Consider the following 15,738-nt stretch of genomic DNA (forward strand, 5'->3'; position numbering starts at 1 on the left):
TCAAACATGGTTAATTTACTCCCTGAAAGCCCTCCTCTGTAGTCATTATCTACATTCCAGGCCATTCTCAGGTGGATGATCGGCAAAGCCTGGGACCATGTGTGCCTCCTAACTACAGGGCACAATGGAAAGCGCACTGAATGTCGAGTTAGGAGAACTGACTTTCTAACTTTGAGGACTCCAAGCTTCGATTTTCTTATCTACAAAGAAAGGATCTTCATCCCTGTCTATCACACAGGACTGTTCAGAGTGTCAGATAGAATTCTATAGATAGAAAAACATAAGTACAGTTGTCAAGGCCCCAGATAGAAGTATCACGGGCAGGTGCATTGAAGATGTGCATTCTAGTCCTGGCTTTGCAGCCCAGTGGTCGTGTGATGTTTGCCCTCGTCACCTCGCCTCTCTGGGCATTGGGTGTCTCCATATGTGAAAGTAGATCTTGCAGCCTTGATCACTCCCTGCCCCCTTCAGGACACCCACCTGAGCATGAGATAGAAGCAGCCACAGGTGAGGCCACCCAGGATAGGGGTCGGAGCTGAATTGCGCAATTCAGCAGGATTTCCTTCTAGCTTCAAAACCAGATCTGGGCTGTAAACAAGCCACCACTTCCTCCGTGCCTCCAAAATAGTATCAACACTGGGGTGGGAATGTAGACAGAGGTAGTACCCTCATCCTCTTCTGCCCCAACATGTATGGCCTTGCTCTCCATGCTGTGCAATATCACGAGGAAAATCAACATGCACAGGAATTTGACACTAGACTCACAGCTGTATAAAAAAGACTCGAGCCTCTGGGTTGGACTTTAAACCGCCCTCCTCTGTCCTTCTGTTCATCCTAGGCCATCTGGAGCTTGGACTGGAGATAAAGCTAGGCAAAAACCACCCAGAGGTCTCGGCGTCCCACATTTTTAACCAGATGGAGTCACCTTTAAAGTAGTAACAAGGACAACAACCATGAAGAGAAAGGGGAAAAAAAAAATCCCCAAAGCCTAACTCAACTTCTTTCTGTTCTCTTTCCGCCCTCATTGCCTCCCCAAATGTCAGGATCTATCTGCTTAGCCTCCCCACTTGGCCTACCCAAATCCCATTCCTCCTCCAGCTCCCAAGGCCTCCCTCTGCGCCCAACCTAAGTCACAGCCACTCACATTAAGGTTCTAAGTTCCCTGCAGTCTTTGATACTTCTTCTCTGGTCATATTACTAATTTAACCTCATTTTCCTCTCAAACTATAAACAGCAGGAGGCCAACAATGGTCTTGTCTTGTCTTGCTCTTGTCTGTTTTCCCAGTGCCCAGCATAATCCTGGCACGTGGTGAGTGCTCAGGGACACTTACAGAATGCATGTATATGAATGAAGGGGAGGGATGACTCCCCTTTGCCTTGTGGTGAGGGTTTGGGGCACTTAAGGTGCCAATGTCGGTGAACCTTTAGACCTTTTCTTACCACCATCTCTCCCCCCACCACTTTTTTCTCCCAGAGTTGGCTTCTCTGAGTCACAACCAGACCTCAGAGTCACTGAAACAGAAAAGGGACCCCCCCAACACTTAAGAGTGGTGAACTTTATTCCCCTACGTGTCACTCTAGCCAGATAACTATCATTCCCCTCCCCAACCAGGGTAAGATAGAAATGCCTTCTTGCCCCAAAGAAATAACACTTTCTCCTATTGTTGCCAAAAATTCCCTTAGTTAAGGCAAAGTCTGGTATAATTGATAGGGTTGAAAATCCGATGCATCGAGAACATAGACCAAGGAACTTAGATTCTCATTCTAGAATAAATTAAATTCAAAGAGGAGGTTCTGGAAATAGGAATAAGTTACTTTTACATAGCAGCCTTTTACATTTATTTGCATAGTATTATAACAACATTATCAAATGTCATCTCTCAGCAACCATTGAAGTGGGCCAAAGCATGCATTATGGACACCCCCATTTCACAGATTTTGACGATAAAGTCTCAGAAAGGAAGATTATGTCACCAGCCCAAAGTCAGACAGTTTGTAAGAGTTAGACCCAGGCTCTCGACTGTTTGGGCCACATCTGATTTCCCTAAGGCTGAGAGAAGAGCTGGTGTTTCAAGTCCACGTATTTCTAGTCCAGTTTCAAGGCCTGGGTGAGGCAGTGAGAACCAGTGCAGAGAGAAGACAGAGTTCACAAATCGAATCCTGTTTCCTGTCCTTTTGTAGAAAAACCTAATGAGGGATTTGGTTTCAGATTTTCAAATGGGGGATTTTGCTTCAAAACCTCTGAAAGAGCACAGGTTTGCCTCGGGGTGCCTGGGTGGCTCAGTGGTTAAGCATCTGCCTTTGGCTCAGGTCGTGATCCTGGGGTCCTGGGATCGAGTCCCGCATCGGGATCCTTGCAGGCAGCCTGCTTCTCCCTCTGCCTGTGTCTCTGCCTCTCTCTCTGTGTCTCTCATGAATGAATAAATAAATAAAACCTTTAAAAAAATCTCCTGATGAGACAGTTTGCTGAGGGTCCCTGGGAGGTGATCTCCTTCCCTATGATAGAACCAGACTCCCCTTGCAGGGTCTGGACTGAACAGGAGGAGCTAAGGCTAGAGATTCTTTGAAAAACCCTGGAAAATGACACATCAATGGCTTCTATATCCTTCCCTCAGAGCTCTAGGCACTAAAGTGTGGGGAGGCACCCAAAGCCCCTTGGACACAACTCAGTTTAAATGTGTGGATGCTTTAGTTCAGTAGATGACCTGAAGTGCTCTAGGGGCCGTCAAGACAAAAGTAGATGCCCATGCTGGCTCTTTAGCCCCCCTCTCTCTAGTACAGTCTATAGACCTACGATCCCCAAAAACCCTCCTTCCATTTTCCTGCACCAGTCAGAAACGGATAAAATGCCTCTCTCCCCCACAACAAGCACAAGCGCGCGCGCGCACACACACACACACACACACACACACCTGCCATTGCTTCCTTTTCAAAGAAAGGCCACTTCTTGATTTTGCCCAGATAACCCCCAACCACCCCAAAGCCCTATAACCTTACTGTACGCCTCTCTCAAGATGCTGATCCTTTTCTTCCTTCCATTAGAACAACAGTCTTGGCACAGTTAAAAAACAAAGTTCAACTGAATAAATTTTAAAGATCTTTTGGGCTTTATTCAATGATTCACGAATTAAGCAGCATCCCATCTAGCAGAAAGAAGCTCTAAAGAGCTGTACAAAATAAAGAACATACAGGCAGAAAGGGGCAGGAGGAGGAAGTTATTTATAAAAGCAAAGAATGGAGCACTTGCGGCAAGGTCATCTTTCTTTAGGGGACAGCAGGGCTTGCTCAGGCAGGTTACCTTACTAGTGCTGACCAGGTAATTCCAAATTGACCGGTTTAAGAGTCCATTCTGGGGAGAGACTGAAATTATAATTAATATTAAGTCTAAGTTTGGCAGCATGGGGCTTAGCACAAATGACTCCATTTAGGGCCTGTTGTCTGTTTTTGACAGTACTTACCTCCTTTTCTAAATTATAACTAGGCCTTTGGTCCTCTGCCCCTGTCTATAATATAATTATAATCTATAATAAATTATAGGCTACTGAGTTGAGTTGAAATGAATGGCTGGGGGTAGGGGATGAAATGATTTTGAATTCCTGATCTAGGGAGACTGAATTTCCCATCCTAGTGGCCACAACAAAGGATGCTGGAAAGATAACTGAGGGTCCTGTCAGCACCAGGTGAGTGAGCCTAGCCAAGAAAAGTGAGTCCTTTTCCGTTGTAACATATTTTTATGTATGACCCAGCCATTGCCAACCACCCGATGATAGGGATAATAGGATGCAAGTGTCTGGAAAGGATCCAGCCACAACCTGGAAGGAAATTGAAGAAAGTGAAGACAGATAAACAAAAATAGCAGAAATACGTGAATACGGTATTAAATTAAATCAAGCAAGAAAGCCATTAGACTAAAGTGGCTCTAACACTTTAGTGGCCTATGTGAGCAAACTAAAACCTAAGCCCATAGATGCTTCAAGTTTAAGAACTCAAAACCCAAACACAGTCCATCACCAATAGCCAACTAGGCTTTAGGCTGTAGCCAATCAAATAATTACTTTTTTTTTTTTGCTTCTGCACCTTCTCTGCATAAGTATTTTCCCCAGCTCCTGTCAGAGGAGCACTCCTAATGACTTATGCGTTGGTACTGCCCCATTTGAATTAATTTTTGCTCAGATAACCTTAAAATTTGTCATATGTTCCAGTTTATCTTTTTTTTTTTTAAACATTTTTATTTATTTATGACAGTCACAAAGAGAGAGAGAGGCAGGGACACAGGCAGAGGGAGAAGCAGGCTCCATGCACCGAGAGCCCGACGTGGGATCCAATCCCGGGTCTCCGGGATCGCGCCCTGGGCCAAAGGCAGGCGCCAAACCGCTGCGCCACCCAGGGATCCCTGTTCCAGTTTATCTTAACAGAAAAAGCTGTGCTTTGGGGCGGGAGGAACAAAAGCTGATCAGTGGGTTTGGGGGAGGTGAAGTGGAGAAGACTTTCTGGAGAACAAGCCCTTTTAAGCAGTGGCATCAAGTGTGGTGCAGAGTGAGGACGTGGAGGAGGGAGGAGGCTGAAATTGCTGTGTCCAGGAGGGGCAGGAAGTTGTTTTACACATCTCAGGAAGATGAGGAAAGTCTTCAAGGGAAGAAGGTGGCAGCAAGTAGGGTGGTACCGGAAGAGGAGGCTGGGAAGGCAGGAAGCAAGGTGTGGGGAGAGCAGGACTTGAATGGAGCACCTCATCTGACTCATGTCAGGACCACCGTGCAGGATGATTTGCGGATGCCCTGCAGCCCGGGAGGCCTGGAGAGGGCCCTTCGATCACCCATCTCACCAGGACCACAGCACAAGCTCCAAACTGTCACTTCATCCACCTACCTCATGAGACACCTGTTTACCACCCATGGGATCTTTCCCAGGGGACTACGGGATCCTCCTCCTCCTCCTCACTGCCAGCTGTCCCTACATCCATCCCACTGGAAATTCTACATGGTGTCACCAGCTGAATTAACACCTATTACAACGATCATTCCCACCAGACTCAGAACTGCAAGTGCTTCCAATGAGGCCCTGTCTAAAGGAATACATTTTCTCAGAACCCTTAAACAAGTTATATTAAATCCTCCACACCAAATAAATTATTGAAATGGTGATTAGCGTTTGGATTGTACCAACAGATCTACTCAGGGGCAAACACGCTCTCATTTGGGGTTTGACACAACGCCAGCGCTAGAAAATGGCCCAACCACCTAAGCTGAGAACTAAGTGAAAAATCCTTTCTCTTTCCGTGGTTATTTAAACAAGAACTTCAGTGCTAAATTAGCAGTGGATTTTTCGTATGAATTTTCTTTGCATTCTAACATTATGTAAATGAAAAACCCAACGAAGTGCAAATTAAGACTATTCTTAATTCTAAAAGGCCTGCTATTCTGTGATCATGACGCCATGGAATACTTCGCAGTCTGCCAAGCACGGTGTGTGGTTTCTGCACCCCCCCACCCCACCTGCTTTAGTTGCCTGCCTGCAGGGGGGCACCCACTGTGTCCCCTTTGTCCTGCCCACTAAAGTCAGAGCTGACCCTCCACGTCCATTCCACCTCGTGATTTAATCTTGCCGGGATCATTTCATCACATAAAAGGGATAAGAGGTTGATGTGTGATTAACCTGCGTTAGGGGAACCCTGGGGGAGAACCTCAGGCATTAGTTTCGACATTCAGAGCCAGCTCACCTGGGCTTGTACCCCAGCTGGATCATCACCAGCACCTACTTTTCTTGGCTTGTAAATGAATTGCCGACCTCTGCAAGTTCAAAGGATTGTTTTAGGTTTTTTTGTTTGTTTGTTTGTTTGTTTTTTTAGTTCTAAGGATTGAAGGAGACTATACACGTCGAGCGTTGGGCATCAATCAACCCTAAACCTAAGACTTTTTAAATTATATATATATTTTTTTATTGAAGTTCGATTTGCCAACATATAGTATAACAGTCAGTGCTCATCCCGTCAAGTGCCCCCCTCAGTGCCTGCCACCCAGTCACCCCATCCCCCCACCCACCTCCCCTTCCACAACCCCTTGTTTCCCAGAGTTAGGAGTCTCTCATGTTTTGTCACCCTCTCTAATTTTTCCCACTCATTTTCTCTCCTTTCCCCTATAATCCCTTTTATACTCCCCGCATGAGTAAAACCATATAATGATTGTCCTCTGATTGACTCCCTTTGCTCAGCATAATACCCTCCAGACTTGATCACTAAATGAGACCTATTGTTATGGTGAGGAGTTCAGGGCAGATGTTGTTGCCAGATGAATTTGGGCCACTTGGTAATTGTCAGTTTTTTTATTATTCAGGTTTATGTGTCCTTTCGACCTCACTCCCAGGTGACATGTTGCTATAAAAGCAAGTCTCAGATCTGGCTCTGTCACATGCACACATGTTTCTTAGCAAACATACACAGAGGCAGTCAGGACAGGCTCTGCTCTCTGGCCTCTCTCTCAGCCCCCAAGGCCCTTGCAGAAAAACCAGGACCCCAGGAACATGCAGCAGAGTGTTGAGGCTGGTGGAGTCTACTCAACTCTTGGGCACATCAGGCAACAGAGTTTCCCATTCACGAGACGGACAAAAGACCAGATGAACACTACCCCTTGAGCAGAACTCTGGGGGTGGAATTAGCATGCCGTTTTATGCTGGGTTCTTACAGCTTGTCCATGCAAGCCCATTCCAGCCAACCACCTTTCCAAAACCACTGATTTCAGCAGTGGAAAACTATTTCTAATAGCCCTTATGCTAATTCGCGCATCATGTGATTCAGATTTAAATGAAGATGTTGCCGGTTGGTAGGGGCCAGAGCCACCTCTGCAGCCGTGGATTCCTGACCAGGTGCTTCAAATTGCTGATCACACATAGAGCATGGATTCCTGATGGAGACCCTTCCAATGTAACCTATATGCTCTCACTGTGGCTTAAAGTGAATGTACACACGTGTACATTACACTGTTTATACGAAAGTCTTTAAAAGTCCATTACAGACAATATAGCAACTATGAATAAGGTAAAGCTTCCAGCATCAAGGGAACAGGAGACCTAATGTAAACAATTATGATTTTTTTTAAGATTTTATTTATTTATTCAGGGGAGACACAACAGAGAGACAGAGACATAGGCAGAGGGAGAAGCAAGCTCCCTGGGACTCCAGGATCACAGCCTGAGTCAAAAGCAGACAGACGCTCAACCACTGACCCACCCAGGCGTCCCAACAGTTGTGATTTTATAATAAGAAATACCTATTTGGTCTTCATCCCATGTCTGGCAGAGAGCTCCTAAAACCCTTGGAATTTCCTAAGTGATAGGAGCGGTAAAGGAGTCTTTTATTATTCATAACAAACCCTATTCAAACACCCCAGAGTTTATGTTAATGAGATGACTTTTGGAAAGCCCCTAAGTAACCTAAGGACGCGGCTGGTTGCCAGGGGAACCAACCAAAGTCAGAGGGTTGGAACTTCAGTCCCACCAGTGTGTGAGGCTGGAGGTTAAATCAATCACCAATGGCTAATGATTTCATCAATCGTGTCTATGTAATGAAGCCTCCATAAAAACCCAAGAGGATGAGGTTGAAGCAGCTTCCAAGCTGGTGAACATGTAGGGATGTGGAAGCCCCTGGAAAAGACCTGGAAGCTCCACTTCCCATACTTTACCCTCTGCATCTCTTCCATCTGGCTCTTCCTGAATCATATCCTTTTGTAATAAACCAGTAACCTAGTAAGTAAAACCCTGAATTCTGTGAGCCCATTAATCAGTTTGATTAATTTGCACAGCCAATTAATCAAACCTGAGGAGGGGGTTGTAGGAACCTCCTACCTCTAGCCAGTTGGTCAGAAGCATAGGTGGTGACACTAGACCTGCAGTTTGCATCTGAAGTTGTGGGGGCGAGTGGGGGGGCAGTCTGAACTCTTAACCTGTGGGATCAGATGCTATCTCTAGGTAGAGAATGTCATAACCTAACTATTTAATCAGCTGGCATTACAGAATTGCTCCATGTGTGGAAAACCCACATACCTGGTGTCAGAAGTAGTGTCGTAGTGGAGCACGTGGCGTGAAGTAAAACACCTCAGGAGTGTGTTTCTCCTTTAGAACTATAGGTCCTTCTTCAGTTGGATTTGCTCATGCCCGTAACTTATTAAAAGATGCTTCAGCCTAGACAGGGAAATACTACCTAGCACCCTAGGGTGGTCATTTGCCCTAATCAGGAATTCATGCCTCAGGGGGAGGGTCAGCTAGTGTGCTAATCAGCCCACCCTCAGGAGGTAGCTATTACAAGTGTTTTGGCTATTCTAAGCTCAATCAATACAAATGATTTTTCTACTAATTAGCATAACAAATGTTTTTTAAAAATGGATTTTCATTAGTGCCTTGTTAATTAGCTTAATGAGTATTAAAAATAGGCTCTCATTAGTGAATTCAGAAGTATTCAAGACATATGGCTTGTCACAAATATTTTATAGACACACCCATCCCCCCCCCACACACACACATGAACAGGTGACTAGGTGTAGGAATGTACCAAGCCCTCCAGCTGCAGAGATGGCCACGGAATCTTGTTCTCCAAATTATTCTGTGTGCTTGGATCTGAGGATTCTTGTTGTCTGTTACCAACCATGCCTTGAGCTTCATGCCGCCCCTGGGTGGTTGTCTCTGCACCCTGGTAAAGCACATTCAAGAAAGGTTTGATGAGATCCCCTAAAAAAGAGGTAAGACTTAACCTGCCCTGTTCCTAATAAATGACTAATGAAAGCTTGCAGTTGTAACAGAATCTGCCGTGAGATGGGCTGTCATTAAACTAAAATCCAGCAATGCACGTGACTGGCAGTGTTTTAAGGTTGCTTGGGCCGCCTTAACCAAATACCACAGACTTTGGGGCTGAAACAACAGAAATTTGTTTTCTCACAGACTTGAAGACTGAGGTCCAAGATCGAGGTGTCAGCAGGGTCGGGTTCTTCTGAGGCCTCTTTCCTGGCCTTGCAGGAGGCTGTCTTCATTCTGTGTCCCCATCCCTGTAGGGTCATCCTTCTGCGTGTGGCCATCCTGTGAGTTTCTTCCTCTTCTTATAAGGATCCCACTCATATTGGATTAGGGCTCACCCTAACGGCCTCATTTTCATTTAATTATCTCTTTAAAGACCTTATCTCCAAACATGGTTACATTCCCAAGGTACTGGAGGTTGGGACCTTTTTTTTTTTTTTTTTTTTTTTTTTTTTTTATGGTAGTCACACAGAGAGAGGGAGAGAGAGAGGCAGAGACACAGGCAGAGGGAGGAGCAGGCTCCATGCACCGGGAGCCCGACGTGGGATTCGATCCCAGGTCTCCAGGATCGCGCCCTGGGCCAAAGGCAGGCGCCAAACCGCTGCGCCACCCAGGGATCCCAGGTTGGGACTTTAATATATAAATATGCAGATGGGCACAATTCAGCCCATAACCAGGAATAACTAACCTGTATACTTGCTCTAACGGGGCAGCCACCCTTATCTATTCAAAGAAACTGATGATGAGGCATAACCAGATTGATTGAGGTCAATTTTAACATGCAGTTATAAAGCAGTCAGAAAACCAGGGTGAGGGACGCCTGGGTGGCTCAGCGATTGAGCGTGTCTTTGGCTCAGGGCCTGATCCCAGATTCCTGGGATTGAGTCCTGCATCAGGCTCCTTGTATGGAGCCTGCTTCTCCTCCCTCTGCTTGTGTCTCTGTCTCTCTTTCTGTGTCTCATAAATAAATAAAATCTAGAAAGGAAGGGAGGGAGGGAGGGAGGAAGGAAGGAAGGAAGGAAGGAAGGAAGGAAGGAAGGAAGGAAGGAAGAAAGGAAGGGAGAAAGGGAGAAAGGGAGAAAGAGAGAAAAGAAAGAAAGAAAGAAAGAAAGAAAGAAAGAAAGAAAGAAAGAAAGAAAGAAAGAAAGAAAGAAAGAAAACAAGGCTGAGGTTGGGAGCAGCAGGTTACACAAGGTTCTCAGGATCCGTGCATGAGTCCTGATAAAATTTCAGCTGCATGCCACAGAGACCCAACATGATGGCCTTATACAGACAGTTGATTTCTCACATTAGATGGTGTGTCAGGTTTGCTCTGCAAAGCTATCAGAAGATCAGGTTCATTCTATCTGGTTGCTCTGCTGTCCTAGGGTGCCTCCTTTGCACGGTTCATGATGGTTCGTGGGCCCATGCTCGTTTCAGACAGTGGGAAGGAGAAAGGACGCAAAGCCAAAACACGCACATATCACTTCTGCTCATATCCGCCCTTGGCCAGAACTTAGTCATATGGCCACACCTACCTGTAAGGAGTGCCAGGAGGTAGGGGCACTGTTCTGAGCATTTGTGTGCCCAGCTACAAATCAGAGGTTCTCTTCTTATTGGGAAAACCATACTGGGAAACAACCAAGAGTCCCTTACAAAATTAGGGAGAGTAGTAATGGAAAGAACAGGGCTGGGAATCCACAGCTGATCTCCAGTACTGGTGCTCTGGTTCTAAAAACACTGATACATTTGCATATGAATTGGTAAAGAGTCACTACTATAGCCCCCGAGCACCATTCTCCACCTCTACTGTCCCAGTCACCCTGCCTCTTCCCCCAAGACACCATGGACTTCCTCTAGGATCCAGTAAATAAAAAATTAGTTAATGCCTGGTCTACCAGGGGCTCTCCATACCCTGATCCTGCCCAGTGGCCTGCGTCCCTTCTCATAGGTCACTGCCCTTGTCTTACTGATTTTTAAATATTTTGGAAATAACTAGTGGGAACAATGTCTAGAAATCATATTTTTATGAAAAAGTTAAAAAACTAGGGATATTTAAACTAAAATGGAGATTTGGCAGGAGTAACAACTATCATCTTTAAACATTTATTATAATAGTAATCACTACCTTTAAATTGTCTTTAAATTGTCAATTATGTGCCAAGACCTGAACTGAGCTCCATTGCTTTATGCATAAATTCTCAGATTTTCAAAGTAATCCTGTTTGGTGGAAATTATTTTCAATTCACTGACAAAGGCACTGAAGATCAGAGACACTGAGTTACTTGTAGACATAAAACCAAAATCTACATTCAAACCCCTGGATGTCTGGCTCCAAAGTGGGAAGCTTTGTCTTCAGTGCCATAATGCCTACTCTGTGAAACAGGAAGTAGACATATCCACATGCCTTTATAGAGCAAAACTAAGAAATTACTAGAGAGCCGGGAAAGTTGTTCAAATTTTAAAAGGACTTCTAACCATTGAGCTATTAAAAAAACGTACTGTTGAGCTGATAGTAAATTTTACAAAGAAATGTAAATGACTTAGAATAGTCAAAGCAAACTTGAAAAAGAACAAATTTCATTAGTGCCTTGTTAATTAGCTTAATGAGTATTAAAAATAGGCTCTCATTAGTGAATTCAGAAGTATTCAAGACATATGGCTTGTCACAAATATTTTATAGACACAACCATTCCCCCCCCACACACACATGAACAGGTGACTAGGTGTAGGAATGTACCAAGGACTTATATCACATGGTTTCAACACTCACAGTACAGCTATGGTCATTAAGCCAGTGTGGTATTGGCATAAGTAAATAGATGAGAAAAAAACAAAATCACAAAATAGAATCACGCATAAAAAGTCAAATGATTTTTGACAAAGGCACCACTGAAGTTCAGTGAAGAAAATTAAGTCATCTTTTAAGTACTTGTATAGTTGATATTTGTATGGCATCAATGAACCTCAGCCCCCTACTTCACAATATATTCAAAAATAAATTTGAGGGCAGCTCGAGTGGCTCAGTGGTTTAGTGCCGTCTTCAGCCCAGGGTGTGATCCTGGGGACCCGGGATCAAGTCCCGCGTCAGGCTCTCTACATGGAGCCTGTTTCTCCCTCTGCCTATGTCTCTGCCTCTCTCTCTGTGTCTCTCATGAATAAATAAATAAAATCTTTTAAAAAATTGAAAAATAAATAAATCAATTATTTTGAAGTGGATCATAAACCTAAATGTAAAGGCCGAACTATAAACTTTCTAGAAGAAAACATAGGAGAATATACCTGCAAAATTGGTGTGGACAAAGGTTTCTTAGGTAAGATACAAAAAATATGTAACAATAAAAGAAAAAATGATTTAATGTACTTTGTGAAAATTAAATTTTCTGATTGTCAAAATACATTGTTAGTAAAAATGAGTAGGCAAGCCATCAACTGGGAGAAATATACATCTCTGACAAAGGACTAAGGAAAGAATGAAGAACTACAAATCCATAACAAAAAGACAGTATTTTTAATTTTTTAAATTTTTTATGAATAATATATTTATTATTTAGATTCAATTAATTGGGCAGCCCGGATGGCTCAGCAGTTTAGGGCCGCCTTCAGCCCAGTGCCTGATTGTGGAGACCCAGGATCGAGTCCCAAGTCAGGCTTCCTGCATGGAGCCTGCTTCTCCTTCTCCCTGTGTCTGCCTCTCTCTCTCTCTGTGTCTCTCATGAATGAATGAATGAATGAATGAATGAATGAATAAATAAATAAATAAATTCATTTAATTAACATATAGCATACTATTAGTTTCAGAGTTGTTTCAGAGGTAGAGGTCAGTGACTCATCAGTTGCATATAACACCCAGTGCTCATTACATCACATGCCCTCTTTCATGCCCATTCCCCAGGTACTACCCCGCCCCCCCAGCAACCCTTGGTTTGTTTCCTAAGATTAAGAGTCTTATGGTTTGTCTCCCTCTCTGGTTTTGTCTTGTACAAACAATATTTTTAAATGGGCAAAGGACTTGGAGAAACACTTCATAAGAGAGAATGCATGCATGGCCAATAAGCACATAAAAAGGATGCTCAGCCTTGCTGGTCAACAGGGAAATGCAAATTAAAACCACAATGGGATATCATTACATACCCATTAGTAAGGTTAAGATTTTTCAGTTCTAACAATACCAAATGCTGGAGAGCTTATGGAGCAACTGGATTTCTTCTATATTGTGAGGGAAAGTGTAAAATGGTACAGCCACTTTGAAAAACTGGCATTTCCTTATAAAGATTCACCTATTCTGTGATCCAGAAATTCCAAAAGAAATGAAATCTTATGTCGACAAAAAATAGTAAAGGAATGTTCACTTTATTTCTAACAGCCAGTTTTTGGAAATGATGCCAATGTTCCTCCATGGGAGAATGGATACACAAACAGGTGAATTCATACAGTGGGATATTGCCCAGCAATGAAAAGGAACAGACTATTAATGCATACAGCAACATAGATGAATCTAAAAAATACTATGTTATGTGAAAAAGCCACCCCAGAGTACACCCACTGAAAAATTCTACTTATGTGAAGTCCAGGGACAGGCAAAATGAATCTATGGGACTAGAAATAAGAATTGTGTCTTCCTGTGGAAGAGGGAAACAGGATGGTTAACTGAAATGGATTATGGGAATATTTTCTGTGTGATGGCAATTTTCTGCATTTTGATTAAGCCATTGGATACACAGGTGTATTTTTCAAAACGCATCAAACTGTACACTTAAGGTCTGTGTATTTTATTATACATAGTTATACCTCTGTTAAAAGATAAATTTAAATAAGAAGATCAAATTAATGGCCTCTCCCAGTATGGTGCTCCTTGGCATTGGAAGTATCCAAGCTACATTAAGAGCTTGTTGCAAATATTGTGGAGGGTTTGGATTTGAGAGTTAAGATTAAGTCATTATAAAAACATACACTCAGATTTTTAAGACCTTGATGTACATGTCATTGAACTAATCGGATATTTCAGAAAAGACAGCAGTATCTGTCTTCATCTTCCACTTTAGGTTAAGGGTAAGGAAAGTCATGCTCCTAAAAACTTGAAAACATCTTTAAATGTTTGTGTGACTTTTTCTTTTCTGAAATTCTTCCCATATCTGCCCTTATCTCTACTTCCCTTCTGACACCCAAGCCCTTAGCCATTCTATGTTCCTGTATCTTAGAACATGCAGTGCTTGCACATTTCCTTTGTTAAACAACCTCCCCTCCTCCACCTCATCAACTTCTGCTCCGTCTCTGAAGAGTCTACACAGAAGTCAACTGCACCAGTAAGACTTCTCTACAAACACTACTACCTGCCGTTTTGAGTTCGATGGGTGTCTTAGGTTTGCCTGCAGCGTAGCATTTACCCTAGGCTAGATGATGCCAACGTTCCTTCCAGCTCAGAGATTCTAGCTCCTGGAACATGTGATTCCAGACTTGAAGGATGAAGAGAAATAGTCAAGCCATCAGCATAGGGTCTTCATCAGATTCTACATGAGGGGGATTGAATGAAGGAATGAGACCTAGGCGAACTACAGTTGATCCTCGAACAACATGGAGGGTTGGAGTGCCGACACCCCATGCACTCAAAAACCCATGTATTACTTTTAACTCCCCCAAAACTTACCTACTAAAACCCTATTGTTGACCGGAAGCATTACCAATAACAACATGAACAGTCGATTAGCACGTAGCTTATTTGCATTCTATACAATATCCTCACAGGAAAGCAAGTTAGAGGAAAGAAAATGTTATTAAGACAGTCATAAGGAAAATGCATGTACAGTACTGTATTGTGTTTCGGGAAGAGAAACCCACCTGTAAGAGGACATGGGCTATTCAAACCCATGTTGTTCAAGAGTCAACTGTACATTGTTTCAAATTAGGTCAGAAGCTACAAAGTCAGCTGATTAATAAGAGGGAGCTGGGACAGTGAGACTTGGGTGGAGCTGGAGACTGGCAGCTTTGGGCCTGCATGGGAAGGGCCTAAGCTCCGTGGCTGCATGAGAATGGATCTGTGTGCGTGTGCTGGGCATGGGGGTTTGGAAGGAAAGAATTAATTAAAAAAAAAAACAAAACCTCTAGGCTAAATACAGAAGCTAATATTTATGGAGTACTTTCTCTGGTGCCAGATTTTATACTAAACACCTTGTATCCAGTAATCTTACTTAATCCTCATTTGAACTCTCTGAGGAGATGTTAAGTGGTGTGCCCAAGATTTTGCTGCTACTATGTGATAGAACCAGGTCTCCTTCCCGGATCTCTTCTACCCTGGAATCCATACTCTTGACCACTGTTCTGTGCCCAGAAAGGAATTGCCCAAATCATTTTACCCTGTCTCTTGGTTCTAGGAACCTCAACCAGCCCAATTTGATAACCACCATTTCTATTATTTTTTAGATCATCTGAGAAGAAGCGTTGATAGCATTGCCCAGCAACCTGGTCCAGTGTCTCTAATGTCTTTAGCCAGGGCACTCTTCTCTGTATTTTTTTCTTCTTCTCTGTATTTAATCTTGAGTCCTCCCTTCTCTTGTTTTATCATTAGTAGATGAGCTTAAGGTTCCATTTATATTTATAATTTCAATGGAAGGAGGAGAATGCAGAAACTGCTACAGTTTAAATATTCTGGGGCATCTAAGGGTGCCTGGGTGGCTTGGTCAATTAAGCGTCTGACTCTTGGTTTCAGCTCAGGTCATGATCTCAGAGTCCTGGGATCGTGCAGAGTCCACTTGAGATTCTTCCCCCGCTCCTTCTCCTTCTCTTTCCTGCTCTGCCCCTCCACCCCTCTCCTGCGCTCACACACACATGCTCTCTCTCTCTCAAATAAATAAATGAAATCTTTAAATATACTGGAGCATCTGAATTTTGTCAAGTTTCCATAGCAGTGTGGTCTAGAACCATACAAAAGAGGCCGATGAAGGGACAGGATGGGTCAAAAAAGAAAACGTGCATTAAGAAGAT

The sequence above is a fragment of the Canis lupus genome, chromosome 5 (assembly GCF_003254725.2).
Source record: "Canis lupus dingo isolate Sandy chromosome 5, ASM325472v2, whole genome shotgun sequence".
Classification (NCBI taxonomy): Eukaryota; Metazoa; Chordata; class Mammalia; order Carnivora; family Canidae; genus Canis; species Canis lupus.